Source organism: Hylobates moloch, unplaced genomic scaffold (assembly GCF_009828535.3).
Source record: "Hylobates moloch isolate HMO894 unplaced genomic scaffold, HMol_V3 SCAFFOLD_1, whole genome shotgun sequence".
NCBI classification, from domain to species: domain Eukaryota; kingdom Metazoa; phylum Chordata; class Mammalia; order Primates; family Hylobatidae; genus Hylobates; species Hylobates moloch.
The window spans coordinates 176005663-176025068 of NW_026652276.1; the positions used below are offsets into that span (position 1 = coordinate 176005663).

Below are 19406 nucleotides of genomic sequence, written 5' to 3' on the forward strand. Positions count from 1 at the left end.
CAATTATGCTATTTTCTGTTTCTAATAATTTGACTATTTCAGATACTTCATATTAGTGGAATGTGCCTCTCTGTGTCTGGCTTATTTTACTTAGCATAAGATACTCAAGGTTCATCCACACTGTCACATTGGCAAAAATTCTTTCTTAAGGCTGAAAATATTCCATTGTATTTATATATCACATTTTCTTTATCCACCTGTCCTGCTGATAGACATTAAAGTTGTTTCCACACCGTGACTATTGTGAATAATGGTGTAATGAACATGAGAATGCATTATCTTGTTGAGATCCTAACTTAAGTTCTTTTGGATAAATACCTAGAAGTAGAATTGCTAGATTATATGGTAGTTCTTTTTTAAAATTTTTTGAAAAAATCCCATATTGTTTTCCATAAGAGCTGCACCATTTTACACGTTACCGACAGCTCACGGGAGTTCAATTTCTTAACTGCCAAGATTTGTTATTATTATTATTATTTAATATTAACCATATCAACATGTGTGGAGTGATAACTTGTATTGTGGTTTTTATTTGCATTTCCCTGATGATTAGTGATGTTAAGCATCTTTTCATAGGCCTGCTGGCCATTGGTATGACTACTTTGGAGAAATGTCTATTCAAATCCTTAGCCAATTTTTAAAATAGGATTAGTAGGTTTGTTTTTGTTGATATGATTTTACTTTGAATTTTAGAAATCCCTTTTTTATTTTGTAAATTAATCTCATTGGATATCTGGTTTGCAAATATTTTCTCCCATTTGATAGGTTGCCTTTTCATTTTGTTGCTTATTATCTTTGCTGCACACAAGCTTTTAGTTAGATGTAATCCCATTTGTTCATTTTTGTTTTTGCTGTCTGTGCCTTTGGTGTCATATTTATGAAATCACTGCCAAGACCAATGTCATGAAGCTTATTCTCTATGTTTTCTTCTCTTACTATTACAGTTTCAGGCCTTAAATTTAAGGCCTTAATTTATTTTGAGTTTGCTTTTTTGCATATGATGTAAGATAAGGGTTCAAATTAATTGTTTCTACATTTGGATGTTGTTTTCCCAATACTATTTGTTAAAGCAATTATCATTTCCCATTTTATATTTTTATTACCTTTGTCAAAGATCTGTTGGCCATAAATGTATGGATATATTTCTGGGCTCTGTATTCTGCTCTATTGATCTATATATGTCTATATTTATGCTAGTACCATACTGTTTCAATTAGTGTAGAGTTGTACTATACTTTTGAATTAAGAAGTGTGATGCCTCTAGCTTTATTCTTTCTCAAGATGTTTTGGCTATTTGGGGTCTTTGGGGCTTCCATATAAATTTTAAGCAATTTTCTACTGCTGTGAAGACAACAACTGCAAATTGTATGGGGATTGCATTGAATCTGTAGATTATTTTGGTATGGATATTTTAAAAACATCATGCTTGACAATTGATAAGTGCAGGATGTATTTCAACTTGTGTATTCTTTGTTTCATTGATGTTTTATACTTTTCATTACACAGGATTGTTCATCTCCTTAGTTAAGGTTATTCCTAAGTATTTTTAAATGCATTTTTAGATGGGATTGTTTTGGTAATCTCCTTTTCAGATATTTTGTTGCTAATGCATAAAAACACAAAAACTTACTATAAAAAAACTTATTTTTGTATCTTGATTTTGTATCCTTCAATTTTATTGTATTATTTGTTCATTCTAAAATATTTTTTCATTCTTGGTTTTTGGTGGAGTCTTTGGGATTTTCAACATGTGAGATCAGGTCATCCACAAACAGGGACAATTTTACTTCTTTTTTCTCTTTCTGAGGACTTTTATTTCCTTCTCTTGTCTAATTGCTCTTGCTAGGACATTTATTATTATAGTAGAATGTCAAGAATAGGCATATTTGCCTCATTCTTGAATTTAAAAGGAAGGTTTTCAGTTTTTCACATAGAATGTGATGTTAGCCATGGACTTTTCTTGTATGTTTTTTTATTATGTTAAAGTAATTTCTTTCTATACCTAATTTGCTGAGATTTTATCGTGAAAGTGTGTTGAATTTTTCAAATGCTTTCTGTGCATATATTAAGATGATCATGTAATTTATATTCTTCATTCTTTTAATGTGGTATATTATATTGATATTTATATGTTGAGTCATCTTTGCATCCTAGAAATAACACCTACATTGTCATGGTGTATGAACATTTTAGTGTGCTGTTGGATGCAGTTTGCTAGTATTTTGTTATGAATTTTAAATTCTATATCCATCAGAGATATTGACCTGCAGTTTTCTTTTCTTATTGTGTCATTGTCTTGCTGGGTTATCAGGGTAATACTGGCCTCATAAAATGAGTTCGGGAGTGTTCTCCTCTTCAATATTTTGGAAGAGTTTGGGAAGACCCAGCATTAATTTTTCTTTAAATCTAGTTTATTTCATCAGTGAAGTTATCTATTTCTTCTTTACTTAATCTTGGTAAGCTATATCTTTCTAGGGTTTGATTCATTTTTTCTAGGTTATTCAGAAAGTATACAATGGTAATATTCTCTCATTATCCTTTTTATTCTCATGGCATCAGTTTCAATGTCTCCTTTTTTATTTCTGATTATTTATTTAAATCTTCTCTTTTTTTCTTAGTCTAGATACAGGTTTTGTTTAGCTTTGAAAAGATAAATACTTCATTTAAAAAACCCTTAGTTTTGTTGATTTTTTCCTATCATTTTTGTATTCTTCATATATTTTGCTCTAATCTTTATTATTTCCTTTTTTTGCTAAATTTGGGTTTAGGCTGTTTTTTTCCATTTCCTTGAGGTTTAAAGTTAATTTGTTTATTTGTGTTCTTCTTTTTTTAATGTTAGTGTTTTATCACTATAAATTTTCCTTAGTATACACAGCCTTTGCTGCATCCCATAAGTTTTCTATGTTGTGCTTTTTTCATTTGTCTCAAGATATTTTCTATTTTCTATTTTGATTACTTCTTTGACTCATTGGTTGTTCAAATTGTGTTGTTTAGTTTACACATGTTTATGTATTTTCCAGTTGTCCTACTGCTGTTGATTTCTAGTTTTCTTCCATTGTGATTGGAAAACATAATTGGTAGGATTTCAATCTTCTTCGATTTGTTAAGATTCTTTTGTGGCATAAAATGTGATCTGCCCTGAGAAATGTTTTATGTACACTTGAGAAGAATGTGTACTTTACTCAATATATAGGCTACTGTTGGGTGGAGTGCTCTGTATATGTTTGGTAGATCTATCGATCAATACTTTTGTTCATGTTTGCTGTTTCTGGTCTCCCATTATTACACTGCAGTCAATTTCTTCCTTCAGGTCTGTCAATGATTGCTTTATATATTTATATGTTCTGATGTTGAGTACACACACACACACACACACACACACACATGCAACACCGTAATTATATATATGTATATCTTTCAGACAATTTTACTCTTGTATCCTTATATAATGTGCTTCTTTATCTCTTGTGAAGGTCCTCTACTTAAAGTGTATTTTGCCTGATCTAAGTCTAGCCACTTCTGCTATCTTTTGGCAATCATTTGCATGGAGTATCTTTTCCATTTCTTTACTTTCAGTCACTGTGTATCATTAAACATAAAGTGAATTTCTTGTAGATAGTATATGGATTGATCATATTTATTTCTGATTAATTCAACCCCTCAATGCTTCTAGCTTGAGTACTTTAATCCATTTACATTTAAAGTAATTATTGATTAGAAAATAATTTGCTCTTGCCATCTTGTTAATTGCTTTCTATGAAGTTTTGTTTTTTGTTCTGTCACTCTTCCGCTTGTGTGGTGTTCCTTTGTCTTTAGTAGATTTTTTTATTGATATGCTTTGTTTACGTTCTCTTTTGTGTTGTGTGATTTATATATATATATTTTTTTCTTTGTGGTTACAATGAGATTTAAATAAAATTCCTTATAGTTATATGAGTCATTTTAAGCTGATAACAGCTTAACTTCAATTGCATTAAAAACTCTACATATTTATTTCTCCCTTTCCCACACTTCGTTATTTTTGTCACAATTTCAACCAATTTATATTGTGTATCTATTAATATATTTTTACTTAGTCATTTTTAATACTTTTTGTTTTTAGCTTTTATACTAGAATAAAAAGTTATTTATCCACTGCTATTACAGCATTTTATATATGTCTATATATTTACCTTTACCAATTAGTTTTATACTCTCACATACTGTCATGTTATGGTTTAGCATCCTTTCATTTCGACTTGAAAAAAATCCCTTTAGTACTTCTTGTAAGGCAGATATAGTGGTAATAAAATTATTCAGATTTTCTTTGCCTGGGAAAATCTTTGTTTCTTTCAATTTTGAAAGATAGTTTTAATGAGTATAATATTCTTGGTTGTCAGTTTTTTCGTTTCTTTCAGCACTTTGAATATATCATCCTTCTAACTACTGGCCTGAAAGGTAAAAATCTGCTGTTAGTCTTATAGAGATTCTTTGTATGTGAAAGTTTCCTTTCTCTTTCTGATTTTGGAATTTTCTTTCAATTTGACAATTTGATTTTAATGTGTCTTGGCATGTTTTTCTTTTTTGGTGCATCTTATTTAGAATCCTTTGAGCTTTCTGCATTTGAATTTCCAGTTTCTTCCCCAGATTTTGGAAGTTTTCAGCCATTATTTCTTTGAGTAAACTTTATGGTTCTTTCTCTCTCTCTCGTCTTTTTGAAATTTCCATAATGCATATATTGATCTGCTTAATGTTTTCCCATAAGCCCCTTAAGCTTTTTTCACTATTTTTCATTTCTTTTTCTTTTTGCAACTCTCACTGTATAATTTCAAATGACCGGTCTTTATTTATTTATTTGTTTATTTTTGAGATGGAGTCTCGCTCTGTCACCTAGGCTGGAGTGCAGTGGCGTGATCTCAGCTCACTGTAACCTCCGCCTCCCAGGCTCACCCCATTCTCCTGCCTCAGCCTCCGAAGTAGCTGGGACTACAGGCGCCTGCCACCACACCCGGCTAATTTTTTGTATTTTTAGTTGAGACGGGGTTTCACCGTATTAGCCAGGATGGTCTCGATCTCCTGACCTCATGATCCACCCACCTCAGCCTCCCAAAGTGCTGGGATTACAGGCATGAGCCACCAAATGACCTGTCTTTGAGTTTTTTGATTATTTCTTCTGATTGCTCTAGTCTGCTGCTGAAACTTCTATATTACATTTTTATTTCAGTTATTATATTCTTCAGCTTCAAGATTTCAGTTTTGTTCTTCTAAAAATTTTCTATCTGCTTGTTCAACTTCTTCTATTTTTCTTATATTGTTCACCTGAACTCATTAAACATTTTATAATGGTGATTGCATGTTTTCTGTCAGTTAATTTATATTTATCTGTTTTATTAAGGTTGGTTTCTGGAGTTTCATCTTGTTGCTTTATTTGAATTGTGTTTTCTTGTTTCTTCATTTCCTTTACTTTGTACGTTGGTATGATCTACACATTTGAAAAAAAAAAACACTTCATTTAGTCTTCACATACTTGCCTTGTGCAGAAAAAGACCTTCTTCAATCAGTTTGGCCAGATTTTCTATTGATCTCCCAAACCTTTGTGGTAGCCCATACTGCTATCGTAGTTCCCAGCCACCCTCAGGTGTCTAGAGTACAACAGATCCTGCCACTGCTCCAAGATAGCAGAGATAGAAGCCATTCTCTCATATAGAACCCAGAGAGTTAGATCATTGGGTTCATCTTCCAACTCTTTACTTCCCTGGGGAGAAGATAGAATATAAGGTTTTTTCACTCATTCACTATTCCCTAGGCAGGGGAGGGGCTTGATGGAGGTTGCTTTTGTGCTTGTTTAAACCCCATAAATAGGTACAATTATGTGTCAATTAAAAAGTAAACATAATCTATAAAAAGGTAAAAGTAAAAATATTTCCAACAATGAAGAGAGGTTTCAGAGGTGATATAATGTTAAAAGTAAAATAATTTTTAATTTTTTAACAAAAATGAAGACACTATTTAGCATAGATTATTCAAAAATACAGGGAGAACATATAATTTAAATTTATGAAAGAAACAGCCAGAATAACTAAAAACAAAACAGTAAAAAGTAGTTGCTATTAAGAAATAGAACCCACAAGTAAGAGGCTGGAGATGGTTGGAAGGGAAATTTTCTGTCTGTATTTTGTAACTTTATGCATTTATTTTTATCTCTATTTCAATATAAATGGAATTTTTAACAGTAAAATATTCAAATTAAAGAAACAAGAAATTTTTAAAAATAATATTTATTTTCAGTGACCATCAGGCTTCTAGACTGTGATCGATTCTGTCAGCACTCCAAGAAAAGCAAGACAGAAGCCAGACTCTTGAGCAGCTCCTGAAAAATTTGGAACCTTGGATTTGTGGTTCAACTATTTTCTTTCCAGTGAAAAGCTATGAGCTGAGGCTCTTCTCTAACCACTTACTGTATGCAGTTAGTGAGATGATTTGTGGTGAATGTCCACATACTAGGTCAAACCACTGCCTTTGTTCACAGTAGCCCTGAGATGTTTGGTGTATGCTGGGTTCTGTCAGTGCCCCTAGACAGATGATGCAAAAAGCCAGTTCCTCAACAAATAGCTGAAAAAGGTGGAATGTTTAATGCACAGTCCAGCTTCCTCCCTAGGGAGAAGCTGGGAACTGAGGGGTTTTCTCACAATTGAGTGGAACTGTGCCATGAGTGGGGAATTATAGTGAAAGCATGTATGATCTATGGTGTGCAAAATAACTGAGGCGTGACAGGGACTTCATTCATATTTTGGTCATACTCAACCAGACATTGACTGGATGCAAGACATTGATCATCCAGTCTTGAGAAAACAGCAAGCACAGAATGATCTATTGGGATACATATTGCATACACACTTTTCTCTGCCCATTTTCCTTTTTCTCTTCACTCACTTGTGGGCCTTGAGCTCATATTAAAAACATTTTTCTCAAACCTGTCTCCAGTTCTTAGCTTTGCGTTAGCCCTGAAAAATCATCACTTAATCCTTCTAGCACTATCTCTTAGATCTCAATATCCACCCTATACTCTTTTCATACTCCTTCCCTAAACTACTGCAATGCTAACAAAGTTGCAGCCTTAGAAGTTCACAGGTTGCTACATTCTCTCAGCTTGTGCCTCTTTTCTTCCTCTTTGAGCTTCTGCTTCCTCTCAGTCCCATGGGTCCTTCCTGTGTTGCAGCCTCACATTCCCCACAGTGCCACATCTTCATATTTGAATTTCAGATTTAGAAGTCCTAAAAGCAATTTTTCATTCCTTTCTACCCCTAAGAGTGATCCAGTCCTTCTTTGTAATGTTTAAATTCCATAATTTAAAAAATGATAATTTTATTACACTACAATGAACTATCCCTGTGTAACTAAAGACGCTGTAAAACAAAAAAGTAAATCGAATTAAATACACACACACTAGGAGCAAATATTTGCAACATATATTATAAACAAATGATAAAATGCTGAACATATAAAAATCTCCCAGAAGCTGATAATGGTGGTGTGAGAGGGTGGTACAACTCAAGAAGAAAATAGATAATTATGAAGGCAAGTCACAAAAGAAGAATAAGGATATTTAAGCAGGGGGAAAGTTCCCTAAGAAAATAGCAATCAGTAAACAATTTAAAACTAGGAGACTTCATTTACTTCTCATGAGAGGTGCTAGTGTTATCAAGGATTAGGAGAGTCTAACAGCTCCATACATTGCCAGAAAGGGTGAAAACAAACATGCCTTCTAGAAATGCTGATGTTGGTAACTTTTTATTGCAATGTATTTAAGAAAATTGGGCAGTGTATATAAGATTAAATCTCAGTGGCAGGAACACTATTGTGTATTCTTAATTGCCTGTACTTTTCTGTTTGATCAATTTCATAGGAAAACAAATAGAAAAAACAGTAAATAGGTCCTAAGAAAAAATAAACACATTGAGTCTACCAGGCAAAATAACAGTGAGTCTGTAAAGCAGAGTAACAGAAAGAATATAACTTACATTGTTCGATTAGGATAGTTCTCTCAAACACTTTAGCTTTTAAAACTCGGACTTTTTATTTAGATAGATATTTCCTGAGGCACAGTTGGGAAAATAGCATTCGAGGCAAAGAAAGGGCAGATATTAAAGCTCTGATAACAAAAAGAGTTTGAACATTTCTAGAAATAGAAAAAAAGCCACTTTGGCTTGAGTACAGTGAAAGATGATATGGGCCTGAGAGAAGGTCACCATAGCAAGGAATATTCAATTTATTCACACACAATAAGAAATCAATCAAATGATTTGAAGAAGGGAATTGCAGAAAACAAGTTTATATTTTAAGATTGCATTAGATTATGGGAAGAGTAGATTAAAGGAAGTAAAAAGAGTCTAGGAGATACTAAGTTGAAGGTGGTTGTTCTTCTTCAGGAAAGAAACGATAGTAGTGTAGGCAGAAGAATGTAGACCAATCTAAGATATAGTTTGAAGTGGAATCATTGAAATGGGAAAGGTTCCCTTGTCCCCCTCATAGGGCGTGTGATGGGGATGTGTGGCTTGCTTCTTCAGTGCACTGCTGCTGAAACCTTTAGGGGAGCATACAGACGGCAGACTGTGGGGATCGGAAGTCACGATAGTGTCTAGGGGTGAATGTTTACAGCTCCTGAAGCCCCGGTGGGTGTGTGTAACAGGGTGCTCTCTTAGTTGCCATCTATAGGCAACTTGTGTTAACCAGCTCAATTAGACTCCCTTCCTTATCACAAGGACAGAAGGATTCCTGTATACACGGGTTTCTTGCCTTAGTGTACTGGCAGAATCAGATCACATGTTGGCTTAGAGAATGAGTGCAACGTTTTATTGAGTAGAAGTAGCTCTCAGCAGATCCAGGAGCCAGAAGGGAGATGGTTTTCCCCGACCACTCCAGCCGAACTCTGTGTTGTTCCACTGGTGAATGGCCTGCCTGAGTTCTGGCATCTGTTGGTGTGCTCCTCCCTTGGCGTGCTCCTCCCTTGGCGTGCTCCTCCCCTGGTGTGCTCCTCTCCACAACCAGCTGCTTGCGTCTTCTTCAGCTGATGTGCTTCTCTTGACATCTGGCCACCTCTGTGCATGCTAGGGTCTCGGGTTTTTATAGGCCCAGGATGGGGGCATGGCAGGGTCTGGGGAAATGCAACATTTGAGCAGGAAATACCTATCCTCACAGAAGTCCATGGGGGTGGAACCCTAGCCAAGGACCCGCCTTTCTCTATCCAGCACTTCTCTTCCCACCTTCCATATCATTTAAACGGACTATGCTCTTTCCTTCCCAGCACTCCCATATCGTTGTGACAGACTGCATATGGAGAGTGAAGAGGAGGCTTTTGAAGGGTGACACTAAGCCTTCTCACTTACGCAAATGTAGAGAGACAAAGAAAACTGAAAAGGAAAAGGTTGAAGTAAGGGGTAGAAGAATGAAGAAAGTCAAGTCACCAACATAGAGAGATATGTGTAAACACCCGAGACAGATACAAAACCAAGAAATGATCAAAATATATCTAGCAGTACAATGTAATGTATAGCTTACTTCCTCTTTCAGTATTCTTTAACATAAAAATGTTTACTTCTTCATTCATTCATTTATAAAATTTGAGCGCTTTCTTTGTGTTGTTTCAATTAATTTTGATTCTTTCAAATATATATTAATTCATTTATCAGAATTTTAAAATGTGCATATTATATTAGAGATTGGATAAGCTATTAGCTACTGTAAGCTTCTATTGGTTCTTTTGAAAAATATTAATGATTTTTTACTTGTAATATCTACATGGTAGAGATTTGCATTTTTTTTTTTTTTTTTGGACAGAGTCTTGCTCTGTTGCCCAGGCTGCAGTATGCAGGGGCTTGATCTCAGCTCCCTGCAACCTCTGCCTCCGGGGGTCAAGCAATTCTCCTGCCTCAGCCTCCTGAGTAGCTGAGACTACAGGCATACACGACCTCGCATGGCTAATTTTTGTGTTTTTAGCAGAGATGGGTTTTCACCATGTTGGCAAAGCTGGTCTCGAACTCCTGACCTCAGGTGATCCTCCCACCTCGGCCTCTCAACATGCTGGGATTACAGGAGTGAGCCACCGCGCCTGGCTGAGATTTGAAATTTTTATGTTTTTTTTTTAATTGAGAAAAGATAAAGACTTGCAATTAGGTGATATCCAAGAAGGTAAATATCTTTCAAGACTTTTTTAACCAACATATTTTTCATAACCTGTCCACAGATTAATTGATTTTTAAATCAATCATTTGCTCTTTTAATGGCATGACAAAGACTCTGTGCTTTAAAAGTAGGTAAAAACTATTACAGTTATAGAATTAGCTAAGATTTTGAGCACTTACCGTATGTCAGATAGTGCACAAAGCAATTTAGGAGCCTCATAACAACTCATGTGCTAAGTATTGTTATCCTCCATTAACAGATATAGAAATACAAGCAAAGTGGAAAAAAATGGCATACTTCGGAAAATAAGCAAAATGAGAATTCAATTATCTACTTGTAGTTCTACATGCCAGATAGCCAGACCTTTCATAGACCCAAAATTTGGAGGAAGACTGTCCATTAAGGCAATCTTTCAGACATAGAGTAGGAAGTGATTCTTATTTGGCTCCATATTATTGTAAAGAAAGTCATCTCTCTCACCTACGCAGGTTATTTAATAGTAATTTTGGATCCAAAAAAGACTATTTTTTTGGTGTAATCATGGCAATTGTACGATAATCATATTTTCATTTCCAAAAGCCAGATTATTGGTCTTAACTGAAGAGGGTAGCAAACACATTAAAACAGACTAAAGTTGTTTCAGAAATCTTGTAAGAGGCAATGAGAGGGAAAAAATTTAGTATATGGATTTGTTCAAAAGTAAGGCAGGTTTGTATTTATACAAGATGCCTGTATTTGAAAACAACATAAAATGATAAAACTATGCATTTTTAACTATTGTGCTAATATGTTTTGCATTGTTATAATGAATACCTGAGGCCGGGTAATTTATAAATGTAAGAGATATGGCTCATGATTCTACAGGTTGTACTAACATGACACCAGCATTTGCTCAGCTTCTGGTGAGCCCTCAGGAAACTTCTCCTCATGGTAGAAGGTGAAGGAGGAGCAGACCTGCCACATGGTGAGAGAGAGAGCAAGAGAACAGGGAAAGAGGTGCTAGACTCTTTTAAACAACTAGCTCTTGCTTGAACTAATAGAGTGAGAACTCACTTGTTACCACAAGCATGGCACCAAGTCATTTATGAGAAATCCACTTTCATGATCCAAACACATCCCACCAGGTCCACCTCCAACATTGGAGGTCACATTTCGACATGAGATTTTGAGGGTACAAACATCCAAACCATATCAGTTTTCATACTTTAGTCAACCTGAATATGTTATGTTTAATACATCAGTTTCTACTTTATACTTATAGATACTGATGAAAATAACCAGAGGAGACATGATGCTAATATTCATGCAGGTAAAAACAAAATAAAAATTAAGTGATATAGTAGTACTATGACAAATTATCAAATCTATAGAATTTTATAAGGAGTAATATATCTCACTTTACCACAGTAAAAGATTGTAAGGTTGCATTTGTCTTACGACATCAAAAGCTTTTACTTTTTTAAAATTGAACTCATAGGTTACTATTTACTTCCAATTTTTGAAAATCTCAGAGCACAGAACACTCCACACACAAAAAAAGTTAGTATTTTTATCTTTTCTCTGTAAGATTCCCTTCAGAATCTAAGTAAGGTTCTTTTCTGCCAAAAGAAGACAGGCTTTACCTATAAAGATGTTTAAGTTGATTTTTCTTATAATATCAGGATCTATGAAATACTAAATTTGCCATTGTTCCTGTCTCTTTTTCTATTCCAAGCAATGTTTTCAAACTAACAAACTATGGATTTAGCTTATGCTCAGCAATGTCCAAATAATATGAACAATCTTTTTATATTATTGTTTGACAGCATTCATTGACCCATATGCCTAGTCAGTTTAAATGCACTATTGCACCGTAATATATAACTGCTCCCTTAAGACTACACTGCTAGAAATAAAAGCAGCACATTTCCAAATGTAAAAATTATTTTTAAACCTACCTTACTAATAGCATCATTTGAAGGGTATTTGTTATCTTTAAATGAAACTTTTGAATTCTTTATAATGGTATGAAGTTTCTACTGTTCTTAAAGGGATCTTTCACCATTCAGATGACCTTTGTTCGAATCCTAAAAAGTTTGGCTTTTTTTGGTTTTGTCTTTTGTTAGTTTGTACATCTAAACAATTTTGCATATGCACAAGAAGGGACTAGTGACCACACAGGCCTAGCATATTTTGGGGCATTGGTATTCCTTTTAATCTTTACCTTATAGCTCATATCAAAGCTGTAATTGTTTGCTAGCCAGCAAAATCTAATGGCTCCCTCTGGTCAAAAGCTGTCAACAGCAATCTATCCAGCAGTGGGGGCACTGCCTGAAATAGAAAAAGCATCACATATGGTCGTATTCCTTGGTGAACTACAAACAAGGTAAGGCTTAACATTTTCAAACACAAAACCATTACTAACTCCACATAATAAGACTAGGACACTAACATATCATTGCTAGAGAATTTTGCTTTTTGGTTCATTACTGTCCTATATGTCAAAGAACATAGCAAGATATTCCAAGTATTTACACTGTTTTTTTTTCTTCCCTTGATTTCACAATATAGCAATAAGTCTCTCTTAGATGTTGGATCATGATTTATTAGGTGTCCAAAAGCAAACCCGTACTCCAAAATGTATAAAGAAAACAGGCCTCAAATGATCAGTCCAGATTTCCTGCTAAGTGTAAAGACTGCTAAATTCATTAGGAAATCTAACAAAGAAAAATACTACGATTTTTTTTATTCGCTACAAAAACTGTAAAGTTCTGTTTAGAAATTTCTGAGGTAGGTGGTTTATTTAACATTTGTATTATCACAATAGTATTGTATAATCCTATCGACACAGTTCAGTGTAATGACTCTAAACATCAAACCAGCTCTCGAACATCATGCTGAGTTTCCCATCCAGACTAATTAGAATTCTTGTCTTCTTAAAACATTTGCACTCTTGGCATTCCAGTGGTTTTTCCACTGGTGGCCGGGCCTTTTGGATATTTCTAAATCAGAATGAGCTGCATGCTGCTAGTTTTACATGCCTCTTGGTCCCTTCTGCCCTCTCACCTGAATGTCAGAAATCGTTTAGTAATTCTTCATAATGAAATCAAAGAAAGTTTCTCTTCGCTCAGTTTAGATGCATCCAGATGGAAGCAGCAAACTAAAAACAGAACATTCACCCAGTAGTTTTCATATATTCTAGAATACCCTCTTTGTTAACCCACTTCATATAATATATAATGTAGGAGGGATTGTGGATTGTTCTCTTATTAGAAGCAAAATAATTCATATATAAATAAGCTATGCTGGATTTGATGTACTACATAAAATATGTGTTCAATTTCAATTCATCTAAAAGAGTGATAACATAGAAGTAGACTTCAGGTAATAAAAGGAAGAAGAAAATAGTCTTGGATCAGTAGAAGGGGAACTCATTTTGTACACATTTGACATGAAGAATAGACAGCGTACAAGGTAAAAGTAAGAATTTGTACTGCTCTGTGTCTATTATGAGACATAATAAGGCTCTGAAAGTTCCTACAACAGGAGCGTATGGTGTGTGTTTTTACTAACATTTTTCTAATGCAAAAACTTCCATGTACCACTGCTAGGAAATTCATTCCCCAATATAAAATTTAGACAACTCATTAAATGCTGTTGTGTCCTTTTGTGAAAGTCTTCAAAGCATATATGCCCAATTCCATTTCAGAGATTATTATAAGCAACTGATGAAAAGTTTTATTGGAATCTGCCATTGGTTTAATCACACTAATTCATCTCAGAGCTGAATTAAAAATGGGATAAGTCTTTAGTAAAATTCAAATGCAAAAGAATGGCTTTGGTTAAGTGAAAGCATGATAACATATTTGGTATTTTGTCTGCTTTCCTGACACATATCGCCAAGGTTCAGTGAACTAGTAGTATGTTTTGTTCATTATAACGTCTTCAAGCATTTCTAAGATGTCTGGGGTTTGGCAAGATCCAAAGATACCTTGCCAAGTGCATTTTCCACTATTATTTACACTCGTATATATTTTCAAGGATACAGTTTGAGTGTTTCTGATTAAATAGAGCTATTGAATGTACAAATGGCCCCATTTAATACACTATAAGTAACTTAATTCAGTTTTTTGGGGAAAAATAAAAAATAATTTACATTTGCTAATAATCTAAAATTTCAGAGATTTGGATTCTATCTAACCTTAAATCAAAATATCATTAAATCGTAGAATTGAATAAGACACATTATTATCATGCTTAGCCTCCATGCCATTTTCCATTCATTTTGTCATCTCTGTCCAATTTACCATATCTCATCCTATACAACATTTTAAGTACTTTAACATGTGTATGTCATTTTACTACCAATGCTTTCCTGATTACCTTTTAAGTAATCTAAGTTGGTAATAATAGTAATTGTTCACAGAGAAGGCTACAATTCCTCTTGTCAAAAACCATACCAAATATTAGGTGGAATTTTTATGTACTTTCATAATGTGTAACTGTGTGTAAGTATGTATTACATGATACTGCAGGTGGACAGGGAAGTGATAGGTAGAGAAGCGTGGGTCCCTGGCTAGAGCTCCACCCTCGAGTCTGTACCCATGGACCTAGGTGAGGACAGGCACTCCTGTTTTCATGCCCAAATGTTGCATTTTCCAAGACCATCCTGGCCCGCCATACCCCCATCCTGTGCTATAAAAACCCCAAGATCCTAGTGGTCACAGACACAAGCGGCTACATGTCGAGAGGAACACACTGACAGAACACATCGTCAGATCCTGGAAGGCCATCCGTAGCGGAACGACGCGGACGCCGAGGGGAATTCTGCAAAAGGAGAGTCTGGCCGCTGGGCGGCTCTATTCCAACTTCCCACTCCATCCCCTGCTGTCCTCCCCATTCAACTCAATGAGAGCTACTGAGAGCTACTTCCAGTCAACAGAACTTTGCCCTCATTCTCCAAGATCATGTGTGATCCGATTTTTCCAGTACACTAAGGCAAGAACCCAGGATACAGAAAGCCCTCTGTCCTTGCGAATAGGCAGAGTTTCTAACTGAGCTGATTAACACAAGCTGATTAATGCAAAGGAGAAACAGATTCCAGTTGACTACTTTTAGAGTCTTCTAAGGAAAGAGACAACACAGGGTTCCAGAATATATATATTTTTAAACCCACGATGATCTAAACAAATTTGAAGTGCTGGCTCCTGAATTAGCTTATTGAAACTTATCAGCATCTCCTCTATCAACATTTCTTTCCTTTTGAAAGGCACCGCACGTGACTTTGTGGGAACCTATGGAAAGTGTTCTTCAAACTGAGAGACATGTGTACCCTGGAATACATACTTACCAAGGGAGAAGCTGACATGGACAATTTTTAGGCAGTCCCTTTCCAGATCATATTCTCACTTTCATAGTTACTATTTGCAAAATCTATTTGCCTGAGAAGACACTTGCTGTAAAGATGTTCTGTCAGTTCCCACACTTTCTGACCAACTCCCTGCCATCATTCATTCTCACTTACTTTGTACTACTAAACAACAACAACAAAAAAAATGAAATTTGCTGTTGCCTAAGAAGCATCCTTTAACTTCTAACACAGGTATGAAAACTAAGACGTTGGACAGATCTTGGTCATGTCAATTTTTAGACTTCCCCAAAATTGAGGATGTCCATGACTTTGCTGATTGGGTAACAAATGTTTTTACAATTCAAGTGCTTTCCAATATTTGCTTTCAACAAAATTGAAAGATGGTCAAATAGGGTTGTCAGTTAATAAATCATTAAAATTAATGTTTGGTAAATGATCACAATACAGTTTTCGTATACAATACAGAAGGGATTTAGATAACTAAGTGATACATCTATGGTAGAATTCCTTGTATTCCCATCTATTTATTTATTTGAAATACGAAAAAAGTTAGTAACTGCTGACTTTCTGAAAATAAAAAAGGGAAAACAATTAAGGCTGCATCTTGCATGATTTTAGAAACAAGTCATATTAACCCATGCATGCATAAAATAATGAGGGGAAATACCCATGCTCTCATTAAAAGGTGAAAAAAATTGTTTAAAAATTATTTATCAAAACATGTACTATATATACTCAATTATTCTAGTAAAATTGAATACAAAAATATTTTTGAAACTTATAGTTTACAATTATCAATTTAAAAAATTGTTCACATATTTTTGTTGAATGTGATCTCTTTTTTTAGCAATTTGCTTTGTCTGCCTAGAATAAGGTAACAAGTAAAAAGAAAAATTATTTAAATCATTCGCCATTAAAATGTCTACTGATTATATGATGATTTGGCATGATTTGATATAATAAGTCTTAATACTTGTATCATTATTAAGGCAAGTTTAGATCCTTAACTTAATAACAATATAAGTATTAACATAATTTTAAAAATAAAAGTAGATGAAAACAGAAAACTACAGATAATTTTTTAAAAATTAGGCAACTATAATTCTAGCTGCCATAACACATTTTCAATTTTTTATTTTAGTTTGAGTATTATTTTTATAAAGTATGTCAATCTATATTAAATAATTCATTGATAAATTTTATTTTTAAATTATAAATAAGGTTTAATTAATTAAAATTAACTAAATTTTGATGTATTATAAGTTTTATTTCTACAAATTTCAAGGAAAAGTGTATGACAGAGAGATGATCTGTGTTGACTTGTTTAATGACAAATTATAGTACCATTAATGGTGGGTCAAACTGATATTACATAAATTCTGCTATGATGTACTAGGAAGGATATAATTTTATCAGTTTTTATTCTAGTCAAAAATGCTTCATTTGATTTTATAAAGCTTTTTATATTTAACTTCTAGCAAAATAAGAAATAAAGTAAAATATCTCAAAAGGAAGCAAGCAGACAAACCCAAGAGGCAGGACATTCTTCTGGACAGCTGCTTCATTAACTTCAACAAGTTCATATGATTAAAACTGGTACCCTATAATAGATATTCCAGAAATAGCCCAAATTGTGAATATAAATTTGGTATAAGACAAAGATGAGACTTCAAGTCAGTGAGTAAAATACACTAGTTTTTAATAATTAAGATCTTGTGATGAAGTAGCCATGTAAGAAAAAATAAATGTTTTGTTCCAGTTCTTACCTAGTATGCCAGAATAAATTTTAAATGGATTAAAATCTAAAATTAAAAAACTATACACCAGTGCTAGGTAAAAACATAGGCTAATTTCACTGTGCATCTAGAATGGAGAAAATTGTTCAAACTATGACAATTTATAGACAAAACAGTAGACAATATTGATAAATTTGTTCATATAAAAATTTGTAAATGCAAAAAAAATCAAAGTGTAAAAGGCAAATGAGAAATTGGAAATATGTAATGCACACAACAAAAAGAGGTAGTATATGAGACATATTAATATCTTCTAAAAATAAAAAAAGCCTCAACACTATAGAAAATAGGCAAAATATACAGATAGGTCACAAAGAATGAAAATATAAATGCCTTTAAAGATATGAAAAAATGTTCTGCTTTGTTCATAATAAGAAAACTGCAAATTAAAATACTCTGTGATCCAATTCCTCACATATTGAATTGGCTAAAATCCAGAAGTCTGACAATGTCCTCTGTGGATAAGGATGAATAAAACAGTCTCATACGTTGATGATGAAAATGCAGAATGTTCAAAACCACTTTGAAGGGAAATTTAATAAAGTCTAGCACCATTTGTGCTTTTGTCTTGTGACCCAGCAATCCCACTTTGAAGAACATGTCCCAAAGATATATACTGACAAAAATATGAAAAGGAGAACAATATGTACAATGCCACTTATGCTGCAAATTCTGAATTGTAAGAACTGGGAAAAAACAAATGCACATTAGTATGATACGGGAGTTGGTTGAATAAACACAGTATAGTAACGCAATAGATATCTAGATAATACTAAAATGACAAAAGGAATACCTCAATAAACTACGAAGAAGTTTTCTCCAATATATAGTTAGATATAGAAAGCAAGTTCAAGAAAAGTGGGTATAATACGTAATTGTTTATCTAAGAAAGAGACAACATATGCAGGATATTATATATAAATAGCAAAATGTTAGGATATAGGCAACATGTATTGACTAGGTTAATATATGCATATGTATATGGGTATGTTAAAAGCTGGAAAATAATTTTAAATTTAGAAAATATACAGATAACGACCGGGTGTGGTGGCTCATATATATATACACACATATATACAGATACCTATGGGAAAAGGAGAGACAAGGATTAGAGGGAAAGAAATAAGAGTTGGACTTCTCCGACTATACTTTGTTTTGTAGATTTTTATTCTCTATCCATGTAAATGTTTTGCATAATTCTAAAAAATATTTTAAGTGGGGAAAAAATAGCAATTCCTAAAACCTGAAACAAAGTGAAGCAAATTAAACTATGTATTGAAATGATGATAAAGCCACACATAGTGAAATTATTCCAAATGCCTTTAAAACATAATAATTTGACTGTACACCCCTATACATACAGCACAAGGACAAAAACAATTTTTAAAATATTAATATACTGTATTCAATAGATATTTTTAGTCTACCATGTTATTCATTATATTAATACTTTTATTCTGACACATGTAATTACACATACAAACACATGTACAGGAAATGTGTGTGTACATGTACACGTCCTTTTAGATACTTAAAAAACCCACATCCACATATTTACATATACATAGTATGTATATTGATGTTATTATGTTATATTTTTAAAAGAGCACCTTTTTGCTTTATTGTTGTTTATAAATTTTTTAATTTTAATTTTTATGAATAAATAATTGTACATATTTATGGCATACATGTGATAATTTGATATTAGCATACAAGGTATAGGTCAAATCAAGGTAATCAGAGTATTGATCACCTCAAGCATTTGCCGTTTCTTTGTGTTAGGAACATTTTAATTCCACTGTTTTAGTTATTTTGAAATATACATATATTATTTCTAACTAGTCATCCTACTGTGATACCAAACACTATTTCTTATTCCTTTTATCTAAGTACATTTTGTTTCCACTAACCATATGCCTTCATTCCTCAACCCCCTGCACTACCTGTCCCAGCCTCTAGTGACCATCATTCTATTCCCTAAAAGAGCACCTGTCTTACAGAGATGTAACTGGAGTTTTACAGATAAAGTGATATGAGGCCACGCGCGGAGGCTCATGCCTGTAATCCCTGAACTTTGGGAGGCCGAGGCAGGGGGATAA

The 19406-nt window shown here is 33.8% G+C and overlaps 1 long non-coding RNA gene across 1 annotated transcript in view; it reads right to left on the reverse strand.

Moving 5' to 3' along the window:
- LOC116809639 (uncharacterized) overlaps positions 1-19406 on the reverse strand; it is a 51629-nt gene that overhangs the window by 22863 nt on the left and 9360 nt on the right. The window contains exon 2 of the long non-coding RNA XR_004369919.1: positions 12365-12471. This is a non-coding gene — a long non-coding RNA (uncharacterized LOC116809639). The remainder of the gene's footprint in view (positions 1-12364; positions 12472-19406) is intronic.